General features: G+C 39.5%; 1 long non-coding RNA gene across 1 annotated transcript in view; it reads right to left on the bottom strand.

The window, feature by feature from the left end:
• Nucleotides 1-9,496: 9,496 nt before the first annotated feature.
• LOC136874896 (uncharacterized) overlaps nucleotides 9,497-16,043 on the bottom strand; it is a 30,843-nt gene continuing 24,296 nt past the window's right edge. Inside the window, exons 2-3 of the long non-coding RNA XR_010860315.2 lie at nucleotides 15,169-15,382; nucleotides 9,497-9,755 (exon numbers count right to left, since the gene is read on the bottom strand). This is a non-coding gene — a long non-coding RNA (uncharacterized lncRNA). The remainder of the gene's footprint in view (nucleotides 9,756-15,168; nucleotides 15,383-16,043) is intronic.

The following is a 16,043-nucleotide window of genomic DNA, read 5'->3' as shown; positions in this document are numbered from 1 at the left end:
GTCGATGGTCACGGCGGGGGAGCGGGCTACGGGGGCCCCCGTAATAAAAAAATTTAAAAAAAGCGTCAGCAAATTATCCGCGACTTCTATGAAATAAACCGTTTTCCTGGTGTTTGTTCTAGGTGCAATAGATTGCACACATGTAAGAATCCAATCACCTGGAGGCAATTGGGCCGAAATATATCGTAATCGAAAGGGATATTTCTCTGTTAATGTTCAGGTGATTAGTGAGGCTAACCTCCAAATCAGGGATATACTTGCTAGGTAGTCTGATTCTGCACAGGACAATACAATATTTAAGAACTCCCATATCGGACCACAGTTTGAAGTGGGACATTTAGAGAAGTGATTTTGTTAGGTGACAGTGGATACCCACTAAAAAAGTATCTTTTAACCCCATTGAAACCCTCGCGGACTTTCTCCCACGCCTCGTCCTTTTCTTTTATCGTCAAGCCATCTGTGCACTTGCACTCAATAACCTATATATATTTACTAACTAATTCAATTAGCAACTCTTTTTCGAAGGAGGAAAAATTAGAACTACGATTCCGTTTCACTTCACGCGCCATATTTTAGAGCTGTACTCAAACAAAAGCGCATCGAAGCGCGCTGTAAAACAGCATGTTCGTACCACTGCCTCCTTGATTCGCACCAGTTCGCAATATTGGGAGAGTTAACAGTCGATTAGTTAACATTTCACAAGAAAAGTTTGATGAAACGCAAGAAACCTAACAAGATGTTAAATTTTTAACTCCGTATTAACTACTTGTTAGTATATATTTAACATGTGTTGATGAAAACGGGTCTTAGTGGAATGGCTGCAGTAAAGAAATATCCCAGCTCATATGTGTATGACTAAATTAGTCGACGAGGTAGCGAAGGAGCAAGGGCACGAGGTTATTAGGTTTCCGTCGTACCACTGTCACTTCAATCTTATGGAGGTGGTACGGTATGGGGTGAAGTGAAACATTACGTACGCACTAATAACAAGTCCTTCACAATTACTGAAGTGGAAGGACTATTTCAGGAGAGTATTGCTCGAATAGATGCGGCTTCGTGGAGGAAGAAATTTAGCCATGTCGAAACATTCATTAACTCGGCAATGGCAATAAGCTTACATGGCATCATCAATGACTGTCAGGAGTTGATGAACTGCCTAGACGACAACAATGACAACGAAGGCGACGGTATTGGTGGCAGTGATCTGGAGGGTATCGAGCCTCTGCCTGTATTAATGAGGTATGAAAAGGTTTCTGAATTTTCGTAAATTTTATAGATGTTACTTGAAACCTTTTGTGTTAGCACCGGAGTGTATTATTCTAACATTTATTGGTGTATTTAAAGTGAGATTCTTGTCGGCCGATTTCTTCTATATTTTCTAACATCGCGATAATAAGAACTCCGTAGTATATGTAACTCGTATCATTTTGAAATATTTTATTGTAAACTTAATCGGTGTGTTGAAAGTTCGATTTTTGTCGGCCGATTTTATTTGTATTGTGTATTATCGCGATGACATTAAAAGCATTTCTACCATATTTTTACAAACTCAAGTGTCGTGCAATCAGCTGTTTGCGGCGGCAACATCGCTTCGTGCGCCATTGCAGTGTGACCAACATTGTGCGCAGCTGTCATGTGCAACCTTACACTGGCCCACCAATAGTATGGTCACGTGGTCGGTGCGGATGCTGAAAATATTGCATGACGGTCACTCACGCTTAGTTCGGTAGGACAGACATACACAGGTCGGCCTACGAAGAGCAGGATGGACTGCTTGCGAGACGTCATGCGCGCCGTCGGTGTCTTCCCCGCTGATGTTGCAGGTCGGATGAAGTGGAGAAGGCGGACTCCGCATGTTCATGGAAATAAAGTCAACTTCCGACAATTTCGAATAGTCCTTTGTAATTGCTACCTTTCACTCAAGTAACTCCTTTGCCAGTGCGAACGCAGCCCGTTCTGCTGGCACCGAGAGACGAACCTGCACCCACCTCCGCTTTAAGAGATAGGTCTTCTTCAAGCGTGGTAAAGTTGAAAGGCAGAAAATGTGACCATCCACAGAATTCCGTTAAAGCAGCGGTTATCAAATATTTTCCCTTTCTTCCGTACAAGAGCTCCTGATAAGAGAAATTCCCGAGTCTTATTTATCAAAAAAAAGTCATAGTTTGAATATTTGTTCAATTTAACTCTTATTTTTGTCCACACTACTCAGCAGTCTCTATCACAATATCAGATCCACAATATAAAAGTTAATTTTAACACTTGTAGATTATCAATATAGGAGAAGCCAAATTAAACAATGATTAATTAACATATAAATATTCTCTGCAAATAAAATCAAATATTTAGACATTCACTATTACATGTCTCTGTAGTGGTTGCACGTGTGAAGTGTCGTATGTATATGAAAAGGTGTGGATTAAGGTGAAAAAAACGATGGCCCTGCGACAAGGGGTTTAATCAGACGTAGCTGAATCGCCGAAATGTGTTATTCAAAAGCGTTTCTGTTTGTGCATATTTTATTTTGTGTTCGTAATCTAATTTAAGACGACCAAATTGGCATTATGGTGTGGGTCACTTAACTGTGGTATTCCATTAAGAGGTAAAATGTTCGAAGACCGCCGGCAGCTCTGAAGAGGATTTTGCATGGTTTCTCATTTCCATACCAGGCAAATGTTTGGGCTAGACGTTAATTAAGTCCACGGCCTATTCCTTCCTAGTCTTAGCAATTTTCTATCCCTTTGTTGCGGAAAGACCTAAATGATAATAATAATGTTACTGTTTTTACGTCCCACTAACTAATTTTGACGGTTTTATGAGTCGCCGCGGTGCCAAAATTTTGTCCCGCAGGAATTCTTTTACGTACCAGTAAATATACCGACACGAGGCTGACGTACTTGAGTACTCTCTAATACAATCAGACTGAGCCAGGATCAAACCTGCCAAGTTGGGATCAGGAGGCCAGTGCCTCAACCGTCTGAGCCACTCGTCCTCGTCGTCTTCCTCGTCGTCATCGTCGTCGCCGTTTCCCATCCCGACCCTTGTAGTTGTAGGTCATACCACCCAGTTGGAGAACGACAGCTCTGAGCCATTTCTACATTTGGTGGGGGATGATGACCGATTGACTTTGCCACTGTCTTCTTATAAAGACGGCTGCGATTCGAATATACTTGGAAGATTTGAAATGAAATTTCACGCCCGAGTAGTTTGGATACCACGTTAAACTGGAAGTCCGAGGCTATAATCACTGTTGATCATTATCTGGTAAACTTAGATACTGTATTTTGGTTGCCTGGGTCAGGATGTCTCGAAATACGTCAAGCTTACTTTCGTTACAAGGCCGTGCCTGCGAGCTAGAAGAAGTGCGCACCATGGTACTGGATATTCCATTCCCTACGTACAAGAATATGACGTTGATCCCACTGAGTGTGAAGGTTAGCAGCTTCTGCCCGTACCGTGACCCTTGATAATACAGTAATCGTATGACGCACACTTCCTTAAACTTGAGTCAGGCAACCAGTGAGAAGATAATAATAATAATAATAATAATAATAATAATAATAATAATAATAATAATAATAATAATAATAATAATAATGCTATTTGCTTGACGTCCCACTAACTACTTTTACGGTCTTCGCAGACGCCGAGGTGCCCGAATTTAGTCCCGCAAGAATTCTTTTTACGTGCCAGTAAATCTACCGACACGAGGCTGTCGTATTTGAGCACCTAAAAATACCACCGGACTGAGCCAGGATCGAACCTGCCAAGTTGGGGTTAGAAGGCCAGCGCCTTAACCGTCTGAGCCACTCAGCCCGGCCCAGTGAGAAGATAAAACTATCTCAGCGATATTATTATTATTATTATTATTATTATTATTATTATTATTGCTATAGGCTTTACGTCGCACTGACAAAGATAGGTTTTACGGCGACGATGGAACAGGAAAGGGCTAGGACTGGGAAGGGAGCGGCCGTAGCCTTAATGAAGGTACAGCCCCAGCATTTGCCTGGTGTGAAAATGGGAAACCACAGAACACCATCTTCAGGGCTGCCGACAGTGGGCTTCGAACCTACTATCTCCCGAATACTGGATACTGGCCGCACTTACGCGACTGCAGCTATCGAACTAGGTTATTATTATTATTATTATTATTATTATTATTATTATTATTATTATTATTATTATTATTATTATTATTATTATTATTATTATTATTGTTGTTGTTGTTCCGGGGTATTTGTGAAACGCAGGGGGAGGTAAAAGAAGGTGCGGGCTTGAATGGGTCTAACTACAACATCAAGAATTGAATTAAAACTTTAATTAAGGTTATGTTTCTTTAGAATTTCAAAAATTAACAAATAACAACACGACAGGTACAATTAGCAATCTTGAAACAAGACTTGGAGAAATCCAAGATTTAGAAGTTTAACAATTATGGGCTTCAAGTCCCTAGTTTTAACATTTCTGAGCTACCTGCTCAAATTTACAATTCAAAATGAGAAATAATTTAGTCAAGGGCAGAAATCCCCTAATTCAAGAGCACGTGCTCCTTAAATTACAATGTCTAGCCTTCCAGAGGCACTCTTCACTATTACAAAATATTGAAAAGAGCCAACAGGCTTTCAGTTTCTTCCAGCCTACTCAAGGCAACATCAAAATCTAACAATCTCTGGCCTCTCAAGGCACAACTTACAAATAGAAATAGTTTTATATAGTGGTATCTAGTACCCAATCTACAGGACCCTCGTGAAAAAGAACAGGTTTAAGTAAATGGCACGAAACATGAACTGAATGGAGACGTACCCTGCACTCCAGATAATGAAATATAAAATCTTACAGGGCTCTTGGCCGATGAAACTGGGGCTATTCCCACACTACTGAGGTGGCTCGAATGGAAATAACGTTAATACATTACAGAAACAAAAGGTTGCGAAAACGTAGCCACCTCAAACCAAGATGAAGGGGAGCTTGAGAGGGTAACTCACTCTCTATCCCCGATTTACAATTAAAGATTTTATGAAGTTTTTACATTAGCCGAAAGAAAAGTTACATTTTATAAAAGTATTGTTACATAATTAAAGTCTCGGACCTTCCCCTCGGATTAATTAGCGCATACAGCAAGAAAGATAGAATTTATGTGGCCATTATCTTTTAGATGTTCTGCTGGCCGAAGAAAGAGGCGCCCCGCCTCCTGCTTTAACACACACACTCAGGAAGGCGACGATCAATTGGCAAGGAAACATAAAAAGCCGCAGTTTATATAGCCTCAGGGAAGTTTCGAGAGGATTATGGGCTAATCCATACACAGCCTCTCAATTTTATTGGTTAAGCTCAAAAGTTACACTCAATATCGAACAAGAAGCCTGTGATAGGTTGAAAATTAATTACAGAAATTTTTCATTGGCCAGATACAAAACTGGCGGAAAGAAAAAGAAGTGTTGCCAACCCAAAAATAAATGAACATAGATTCAGTTATGGAAAACCTAGGAATATACAACTTATTTTAGTTACAAGTTATTTCACCTTGCACCAAAGTGCATGAGCAGAGTTTTTGGTAGTGTCATGTGTGGAAGAATGTCCAAACTTCTTGATGAATGGCAAACAAAACAAGGAGAAATTCAATCAGTTTAGGAAACTTCACAATAACACTATTCCTTAATTTTTCAGTGGTGACAGCTTCCTATTAAAGTTCCAAGTTCAGGTATTATCAGTTTCACCTTTTGATCGATAGGGGAGTTTATAAGGGCGCTTATTTTGAATGCGCGGCGTTGAGGTGTACCTCCCGGTACAATTATTATCTAAATATTGTAGAACAGAGAGGTATAAGAAGGTGCCGTGGAGAATGGGTGGACAGGGAAATGACCAGAGCATAAGTAAAAGCACTAAATTTTGAATTTTTATTTCTTTCTTTTTTTTCCTCTGAGTTTTAAAATGTGATAGATAATCTGAACAAGTAACAACAAACAACAGTTAAAGAGCTCGTCAGCTCGGATAACAAGAGTGGAATATAAGTCCAGAAATCAGGTAGAATAGAGAAAATTATCGACACAATAATTTACAAGGGATGAGCAATATAGCTCTGAAGCTACACTATTTTACAAGACCATATTTGCTCCCCTCACTTACCTCGTCTAGTAGTTTGAGCTTTAATGTAATGCAGCCTCTTAAAGGCACAAGTTTCTTAAACAATCATGCTTGAAAAACTGCAGATAATACTTTTACAGTAAGTTTTGCTCGACAGTCTGTCACGCACGCGTGTATAAATAATTACAATTCAAACAGGGGTAATGAGTGCCCATTCTAAATGGCTTTAATGTATAAAAATAAAAGATTTATGATGATTGGCCATGAACAAAAGGCTAGGAGGCAAAACACTTGCAATCCTTGTTTGAAAGATACTTAAAATCCTAAATGGGCTTATGGCCCGAAGTTGCAGAGGCTAAGCCTTTACTACAGAGGGGCGACTAGATGCGAAATCTTAAGTACCAAAGCAGTGTGAAGAATGTAGAGGTTTAGACAATCTTAGTCACCCCCATACCAAGTTGAATGGGAAAAAACAAATGGTGAAGACTCTTTCTTCCCTAAATTACATGTTTCCCAGCAGGGATTTGAAAGAAGTCCTCTAAAGATTCTTTAATGTAAGCTGCGTAACACACATCTGTTTCACATTTTATTACTTGATCTCACATCCCCCTGAGGATGGGCATGATAGAATAATGTCAACGGTATCCCCTGTCTGTCCTAAGAGGAGGCTACATAAAGGGGGACCAGAGCCTCTCAACTGGGGAGTGTGGGTTGGCGACCACTGTTCCCCTAGCTGGGTTTTACTTGTGACAGGTTCCTCGCTCTTACTTTTCCTGTCTGACCTCCCTCGTTTCCGACTCCGACGGTATTAGATTTGTCAGGACCAGGGAGTCGCGCTCTTTGTAGGCCTTCCCTTTCTTTTGCCGATACATTCATTTTCCGAGGTATTGGACCTCTTCCATTTTACTTCTGATTAGTGTTAAAAGAGGATGGGTACGAAGTTGTTTTTCCTCGCAAAACAATAATCACCACCAACACTTATTTTTACGCACCAAGGACGGGACCTGGTAGCCCTCTCGACCATCTGGCTTGTGGAGTTTTCAGTGGAGATTTGCATCATATGAAAATATCGATTTGGAAATGTTATTTTTTACGTGTTAAGTTAAAATGAATATTTTTTTTATTATTAATACTGTACATTGGAATAATATTTTTTCTTTCCATTGATTAATGTTAATACATAAATAACAATAGAAAATATCTACATAAACTTCAGAAAAGGCAACAAAAAAGAGGCATTATACTATCGAATAGGCTACGGAAGCTAAAATAGGCGAGAAAAAAAGGCAAAATAATAATTAGTCCTACCGTTTCCAAACGTATAGAAACATGTTTGTCATTATGTGACTCTTCGATATATCCACCCAATTTAAAAAAAACAATTTGCCTAACATCCGGGCTCTACCCAGTAGTGTATTTACAGTTCTTGCGTACAGGCAGATAACTGGTGTTTTACACTGGTTTAAAAACCCGTCCATTTTTCTTTGCTTCTTTGATTTCTCCACACAATCATATACTAGTCGGTTATATACACGTGCGCAGCGATAATGCCTTTCATAAATACAAGGAGCGTCGGCAACTACAGTCGTCTCGCTTAAAGGATTATCGGCGGCAACCCTTTTATCTACAGGTAGTGTCAGGAAGGTTATCTCCAAAGACTGCGCTTATTGAATTCGATGGGTTTAGATGTTGTCAATTTTCTCTCTGTAACTCTCATATTGTCAATAATGTATAGAGGCATGATTTTTTGCATTAATTTTTGAACGATTTCGCGAGAAGGATTCTAATTTTCGCGTTATTTCGCGAAATAGATATTGCCGTATCGCTTTAATTTCGCTTTGATGAAATTCTAAAATTAATCATTAAAGGTTTCATTACTATCACTGATCGTTGATTGTGGAAGTTTAATTGATGGACTGTACATACCTGGTACATACTTTTGAAGCCCTTTCCGGACTGCAGGGTCGTTTGTCTTCACCAGCGGGATGTTGGCTTTGAGTAGGATCGCTGTTGTATCGTGAATAAATTCTATTTTTTCCACTCTTAGCTTTCTTTTGCATATCGATTGAGAGTTCTATTGTTGCCTGCCGTTTCACTGTTGGAGTGCTAAATTTACGTTCTGAATGTTCCTAATTTTTTAAACATGTTTTGAGACGGTATCTATTTTTTCCCACTCGATACGAACATTACAAAATTTACACATTAAAATATCGCTTTCCGAAACATATAAACCTTCACTCGCAAACTGTTTGGCTCTGCTGTGCACCGTAACACTTGTCGAGCGACCCATCTTCGCTACTGTCTGTGATCACATTCTTAATTTTACCTGACCACTAAGCCGAAATACACCAGTCAATTGTGCCGTGACCACCGATTGTGCTGGTTGTAGACACCATTAGGCATTCCAGCATTGCACAATGCCGTGAGGGGATAAGTAATATTAAAGTCTTTGGAGGGGACAGGCTGCGGTGGGATTACCAGCCACCACCCGAACAACATTCCAAACATTTCGTTTGGCAAGAAGCGTGGAGCCAACCCCAGAACATTAATGATAACATATTTATTTCCTGTGGATGAATCCTTGTTCGCTCTTCCTTTTATTTTCATACATAATCTTGGAACAAAATGTCAAGTTCGTTATTCACTACAGATTTCGCTGTAATGTCGCGCTTATCGCGAAATAATTGAATTTCGCTTTAAAATGGCCTTATCGCTTTAATTCACTTTAATTCGCGAACATAATATCCATATTTTCTTAATCAGAAACATATGATTCGTAAAGATATCGCAAAATCACTTCAATATATTTTTTGTCGCGTTTATCGTTAATGCGAAAAAATCATGCCTCTAATAACGTATAACGTATAAATGATTACCGTAAGTAATTAATATGTTTCGTTCATGAGGACCAGTTAAATGGATTCATTGATGAGAAAACGTATAACGAACAATTGAGCTAAATATTAATGGACAAATTTCGATGCCTAAAACATATAGCATATAACTGCAAAAATCGTACAAGTATAAATGAGGTTCAACTGTACTTTGTCATTTTTAATGTATTTATTTTTGCTAGTCATTTAACGTTGCACTAATACATCGAAAGTTTTCAGTGACTCAAGGGTGGGAAACGGCTAGGACTGGGAAGGTATCGGCCGTGGCCTTAATTAAGTTACAGCTCCAGCATTTTTCTGGTGTGAAAATGGGAAGACGGACAACCATCTTCAGGGCTGACGACGGTGGGATTTAAACCCTCCATCTCCCGAATACAAGCTTATACCTACGCGACCCTAATCTCGAGGCCAACTCGCTCAAGCTAAGAATAATATTGATAGGTTCAACAATATTCAGTTTGGAAATTGTTGTAATGTAAGGAAGAAAATAGGTAAGATAATTAAATAATGAATCTTCGTAGAAATAATTCCTTTTATTACCTTATAATTATTCTCATCGATGCCAAGATCTTTTATAAGATCACTGTCGAATGAACAGAAACATCAAAATAAGCAAAAAGCTTGCACTTCGTCTCAGCTCTCTGTTTTATCTGACATCATCGTAGTCGCTACACGTTTCAACACACCTACCGTCGAACCCAGTGCACTTCAGTGGTGGTTCACAGACAGGCTTCAAAGGTGAATATGATGTCGTCGTATTACAAGCCTCGCCATTCCCTACAAATAAAAGCACAGAGCATATAGAAAATGATATATGACTAATAATATTTGTCATTTCGGACTTGTTCATCAGTAGATCTGTATCGATTTCTTCCCTAGTTCCTATCCCTATAAGAAGTCCCTCTCTCACTAGGACACACACATATTTCCATCCACTGATATGTCTCCCATCTTTCAATATTTTATGAATGAAATAATGATCTGCTCAAGCCCCAGTTCGTTGTATGCAGTGTCACACCTTGTGCTTTCATTTATCTTGTTAGAAAGCATAGAATAAATCTGCGGCATCCTATAAAATAGCGTGAATACGATGTAAGTGTTCTCAAATTTATAACATCATATTTCGTAATTACCTTTATTTAATATGGTGGTAGTACAACAATCACACTCCCACATTGTATTTTTTAATGTTTATTCAGCATTAAATTATTTATATTGTTAAGTGCATAAGCTGGAAGGTCTCCACATTCGATCCTCTACGTAACATACTGTGTACACTATATAGGAGCTGTTAACGAAAGCCAAAATAAAAATTTGCATGAGTCATCGAGGAGAATCGAACTATTTCCCGAGTCTTGGGAGTGGCAAGTCCATGGAAGTTGTCCCCATTAAAGCTATTTCAGGAAGTGAGATCATATGACAGAACTAAACAGCCCTGAAGAATTTCACGGTCACAAATCCAAAAATCACAAGAATAGAACCAGCTTTTGAATGGTTAGGCCTGTACGTTTGCGGAGTTTTTCCCAGACGTGCCGCTTGCGCTAATCAGTTGAATTTTTAACCAGTAGAGGTTGAGGAAAGAATTGTTTGCCCAAAATATTTCTAACCGGAGAACTGTTACTGGGATTTGCCAATATATACCCATGGAGATAAGCCGATTGCGTTTAAGAGCTGGGGAATTTCTAAGATCGGAACAAGGCCGAGATCATCCGTTAGTATAAACGGAAAACAAAGCGAGATGCGTGTGTCCATAACTTATTACAATAAACTGTATCTTGCGAAGACAAGGAAAGTTAGAAATAATCCCTTTAGATTTGAGTGTAACGGAAGCTAAAACTAATATGCTTGGGCAATGGGCTAGAAATATACGTGTGTTCTTTGTGACGACTTAGGAAAAGCCATTATTCCGCAATAATACGTTAACTGCTTCCTGCGATAGACCCCCCCCCCCCTCCGTAGTTTACCCAGCTCAGTTTACCTACGGTAGATTTAGATCCCCTGCAATTATAGTTCCTTTCCCGTAGCTATCCCAAAAAAATATAATTAGGGAAAATTCAGGTGTGCCGTACTACACCGCGACTATTAGGAAGCCTAAACGTAAGACTAATAGAGCGTTCAACGGAAGAAATACTCGTAATAATGATGCGTGCAAAGCGGAGTATAGAAGTTTGGTGAATCTTTTGTTAGCAGAAAAGAAAGTGGCTGATGAGAAATATCTTCACAATATCCTAAATGAAAATCGAATCATATACCGGGAGATAAAGACAGAGGAGGATGAACTATTGCTTCAGCAGGATTTAGATACGATTGAAAAATGGGCAATTGAAAATCGAATGGAAATCCAAGGTGGAAAGAGCAAGAAATAGTGTTTCAAAGGATGATTACGAACTTGGATGGGAAAGTTTTGTTGAAGTTGTGTGAAGGTGTTACTATTAGAAACGACATAAACTGGTCAAAGCAAGTGAAAAATGTAGTTAAGAAATCCTGGATGTCGCTACATTTTATTATGTGGAATCTCAAGAAAGCTAATTCTGGTGCCAAAAGTGAAGCCCATAAATGTTTGTTAAAACCGATTCTCGAATATGGATCAGCGTGCTGGGATCAGTACAGGGTATATTTAATAAATTCTCTAGAAAAAAGTTCAAGGAAGAGCGATGCGTTTTGTAACCTGGAATAGGAGGAATACCATTAATTAGAAAGTCTTGAATCCAGAAGAAATAGAGCTCACCTATGTGGTATTTATGAGAGCTATACGGGAAGGACTGAGTGGAGTAGTATTAGGAATAGGTTGGAACCTCGTTCGTACTTATCATGAAATTATGACAAGCATAAAATTAGGGCCAGAAACCACGATACTGATGTGGGCAAGTTTTCCTTCATAAACAGGACCACAAGGAAATGGAATAAATTACCAGCAGGAGGCTTTGAAACATTCCCTTCCGTATCAAGTCATTTAAGAAGACCATTAGTGCTAGTGTAAAGTGAAGAGTAAAAGTTGTAAATTACGGACACTGAATTTGTGACTTTCTGCTTGATTTAGAATGTTAAGCTATTAGTATTTATTGTAGTATTCTCTTTCCAGGGAGTTGTTTGTTGTACTTTTGTTGTTGTTGTTGTTGTTGTTGTTGGGTAATTACGTATAATTTTAAGTTTGTTTTGTTATCACGTGTAAAAGTATTGTAAGCCATAGTGTTAAGACCTGAAAATAAGTTGTGTGTGAATTTGTATTGTTACGAATAAAACTCCATCTGTTTCATTACTATAATTTATTTCAGTATGTCCTGATAAGTAGCCTCCGTGGCTCAGACGGCAGCGCGTGGGCCTCTCACCGCTGGATACCGTGGTTGAAATCCCGATCACTCCATGTGAGATTTGTGCTGGACAAACCAGGGGCGGGGCAGGTTTTTCTCCGGGTACTCCGGTTTTCCCTGTCATATGTCATTCCAGCAACACTCTCCATTCTCATTTCATTGCATTTATCAGTCATTAATAAATCACTTTGGGAGTGGCAACCCCATCGTACTAATAGCCTATATATCATTCATTCATTCATTCCCTGACTAGGTCAATCACTGGAGCATAGGTTGTAGGTTTTCATTTTTCATTCATGACCTGATAAATGTACGCACACATATAAACACACACAATTCTAACCAGCTGTGAAGACCACACTTACTAACTAAATTATATTTACAAATATCTCTTTTGTACACACACCACGGAGTCCCGGCTGGTTGTTACCTGGGAACGGCTATAATCCTTACTTTCACTTTCCCAAAGTCAAGTCAACTCCTACAGCCGCTGTGCGTAGAGAGCTGGATTTGAACACAGTGCCACTGGCTATACAACACACGATGACTGTTCGTTGGTTCGACTCCACATATAGTCCAGCACTTCACACAGTCCCATGTAGTGAACAACTAAACAGCTCAACATTATTCAACAGCAGGACGATACTCACAACAGCGAACATTAACAAAGGTCCATTTATCCTCTCACTCACGATAGCGCGTTTCCTCACTGGTTCACGGCGATCCTCAGTCCACAGAATTACACCAACACACAATAGAGACTTCCGTTCTGTCGCCTCCAGTTCATGCATTCACTGGTCTCTCCGACACCACAACGACAGCTCCTGGTTCAAACCTAGGTGGGACACTAGCGACAGCCAACACCTTTGTCGCTTTTAGCCCAGCCACCGAACCGTAACGCACGAGTCACTGACTTCACCACGCAGTCCAACACTGACTGACTGTCCACGGCTAGCCCCCCTTTTTATAGCTCGCGTGATTTGGCCCAGAAATTTCGCGATGTCATTAGAGGCATAACATTCCCGCTGAATCTCCAAGAAACTCACAGGTAAGCCGGCCGCCGAGAACAATACACGGAAAGGCTGGCTCCATCCCACAAGCCGGCTGGGAGATTCCAGGTCATGTGAGTCACTAGCCTCTTCCTGGAAGTACCGAAAGGAACTACCACAGGGCTGGCACGTAACAGTATAGATGCTACTGAATTTAGAATGTTACTCTTGTAGTATTTCTTGTAATGTTTTCTTTCCATGGATTTGCTTGTTGTTGTTAGGTAATTATGTTTTTAACTTTACTTTATTACGATTGTAATGTTAAGCTAGTAGTATGATCAGCCAATAGTATTGTAAGCCGTAGTATTAATCACTGTAAATACTTAAGTTGTGTATGAAATTTGATATGATGATGCTGGATTTAGAATGTTAAATTATTAGTATTTCTTGTAATACTTTATTTCCATGGAATTGCTGGTGTACTCCTGTTGTATTAGTAGTGGTTGTTGGGTAGTTATGTTTTAAGTTTACTGAACATCGCTTGTAATGTTAAGCTAGTAGTAAGCTCGACCTATAGCCTACAGTAGTTTTGTAAGCCGTAGTGTTAAGCATTGGAAATATTTAAGTTGTGTATGAATTTGTATACGATGATACTGGATTAAGAATGTTACTCTAGTAGTATTTCTTGTAATATATCCTTTCCATTGAATTGCTTGTTGTACTCTTGTTGTTGTTGTTGTTGTTGTTGTGTAGTTATGTTTTAACTTTGCTTTATGATCACTTGTAATGTTAAGCACGGGATATACTTAAGAATGTTAAACTAGTAATATTTCTGGTAATATTTTCTTTAAATGGAATAGCTTGTGTACTTTTGTTGTTGTATTTTGTGTTGTTGTTGTTGTTGTTGTTGTTGGGTAAATATGTTTTAACTTTATCTTATTATCACACTAGTGTAAGTGATCATTGCCACCACGATATTTCGCAATTGCGATGTATTTATTAACAATAATATACATATAAAAACAACAGGTCGAATCACCAGACGGACGTACATATCTGCAGTCAGAGTGCGTGGGATAACCACGAGAGTGCTCCTGCTGTCATAGGAAATTGCTCCCCAGACCAGAACTCCCGGTGTAGCTCCAGTGTGTTACGCCGCAAACAGGTGGAATGCAGGTGCTCACCTGGCCTCCTCCTAACCAACACACGGCTATCACTGGCACCAAGACAGAACAGGCTTTCATCGAAAACACGATGGACCTCCACTCCATCCTCCAACGAGCTCTCGCTTGACACCACTGAAGTCGCAGATGACGGTGGTTTGGGATAAGTGGAATGCACGCCGTAGGGCGTCTGGCTCAAAGCTGTCCATCAAGTAACCGATTTCGAACAGTTCGTTGCGTCATTGTGGTGCCAATTGCCGCTCTAATTGCTGCTGCAGACGTAGTCCGCTGCGCCACAGCCATACGCCGAATACGGCGGAACTCCCTCTCGGTGGTGCCACGGGGACGTTCGACGGTCTTCTTGCGAGCGTACCTTCTCGTGATCGCAGCTGCCGGCACGGATGCACAGTGGAGACATTCCTGCAAAGTTGTTCTGCAATAGCGCAGAAGGAAAATCCTCCTTCACGTAGCCCTATTATACGCCCTGGTTCAACCGCAGTGAGCTGCTTTAGCGCGGATATTTTATGGTAAGAATACTCACCGACATATTTTGCACATATTGGAAAAAAGCCACACATTCCGTCCTGGGTAGAAACTTTCCACCTTCTCTAGCACATGTATTTTTTAAATCAGATTTCTCCCTAACCGATAGGATTACTGCAGATATTTATGCCAATTGATTGATTTATTTTCAAGTTCAAGGATATTGTATGGTAAGAATACTCACCGACATATTTTGCACATATTGGAAAAAAGCCACACATTCCTCCCTGGGGTAGAAACTGTCCACCTTCTCTAGCACAAGCATCCTTGTCCACGTCGTCGTACCTGAGTATTACTAAGGCTGCACACTGTTCAGGGGTGTGCGGCCTGGTACAAAGGACAGCGTATGTTCCTGCAGCCAGTTCCAGAACGAGGAGAACAACAGGTATCTTAGAAAACTGTAACATCCAGAGCAAGGTATTATTCCACGACATATCGAGTATAATAAATTATAAAGATTGATTTACCCTGTAGTTACTCCAAAAACATAAGTTGTATGAAATGTAATGACAGCACTACCATCATTTGTACCGGTATCTAATATTAACGACAGGGAAAACACCAGTTAAAGTAGCGTCATTACAGTACTTAACACGAAAGTCAGAGTAATAGCCGTTCTAGCGACAAAAAGGTACTGGGTGTCGGTAAATAGGTATTCGATCAATCAGATGTCTGATGGGGTCGGTAATGTCTCTGGAATACGTCTTCTGCACGTGTTTATAGTCAAAGGCGTTGTTGTGACAACTAATTGTGTGGGATTTACATATGTATGTGTGAACAAAATCTCTAGTAGCTCTTATATATTCATAAGAACATCAGCGTACGTACAGTAGCCACAGAAAGTATACGTACACCAACATTTTAACGTATACCTTGTATATTATTTATTTATTTATTTATTTATTTATGTATTTATTTATTTATTTATTTATATATTTATTTATTTATTTATTTATTTATTTATTTATTTATTTATTTATTTATTTATTTATTTATTTATTTATTTATTTATTTATTTATTTATTTATTTATTTATTTATTTAATTTCAAAGAGTCTGT

This window comes from Anabrus simplex, chromosome 5 (assembly GCF_040414725.1).
Source record: "Anabrus simplex isolate iqAnaSimp1 chromosome 5, ASM4041472v1, whole genome shotgun sequence".
NCBI classification, from domain to species: domain Eukaryota; kingdom Metazoa; phylum Arthropoda; class Insecta; order Orthoptera; family Tettigoniidae; genus Anabrus; species Anabrus simplex.
Note: the sequence above shows the minus strand (reverse complement) of the source record. Positions and strands in the feature narration are given on the sequence as shown.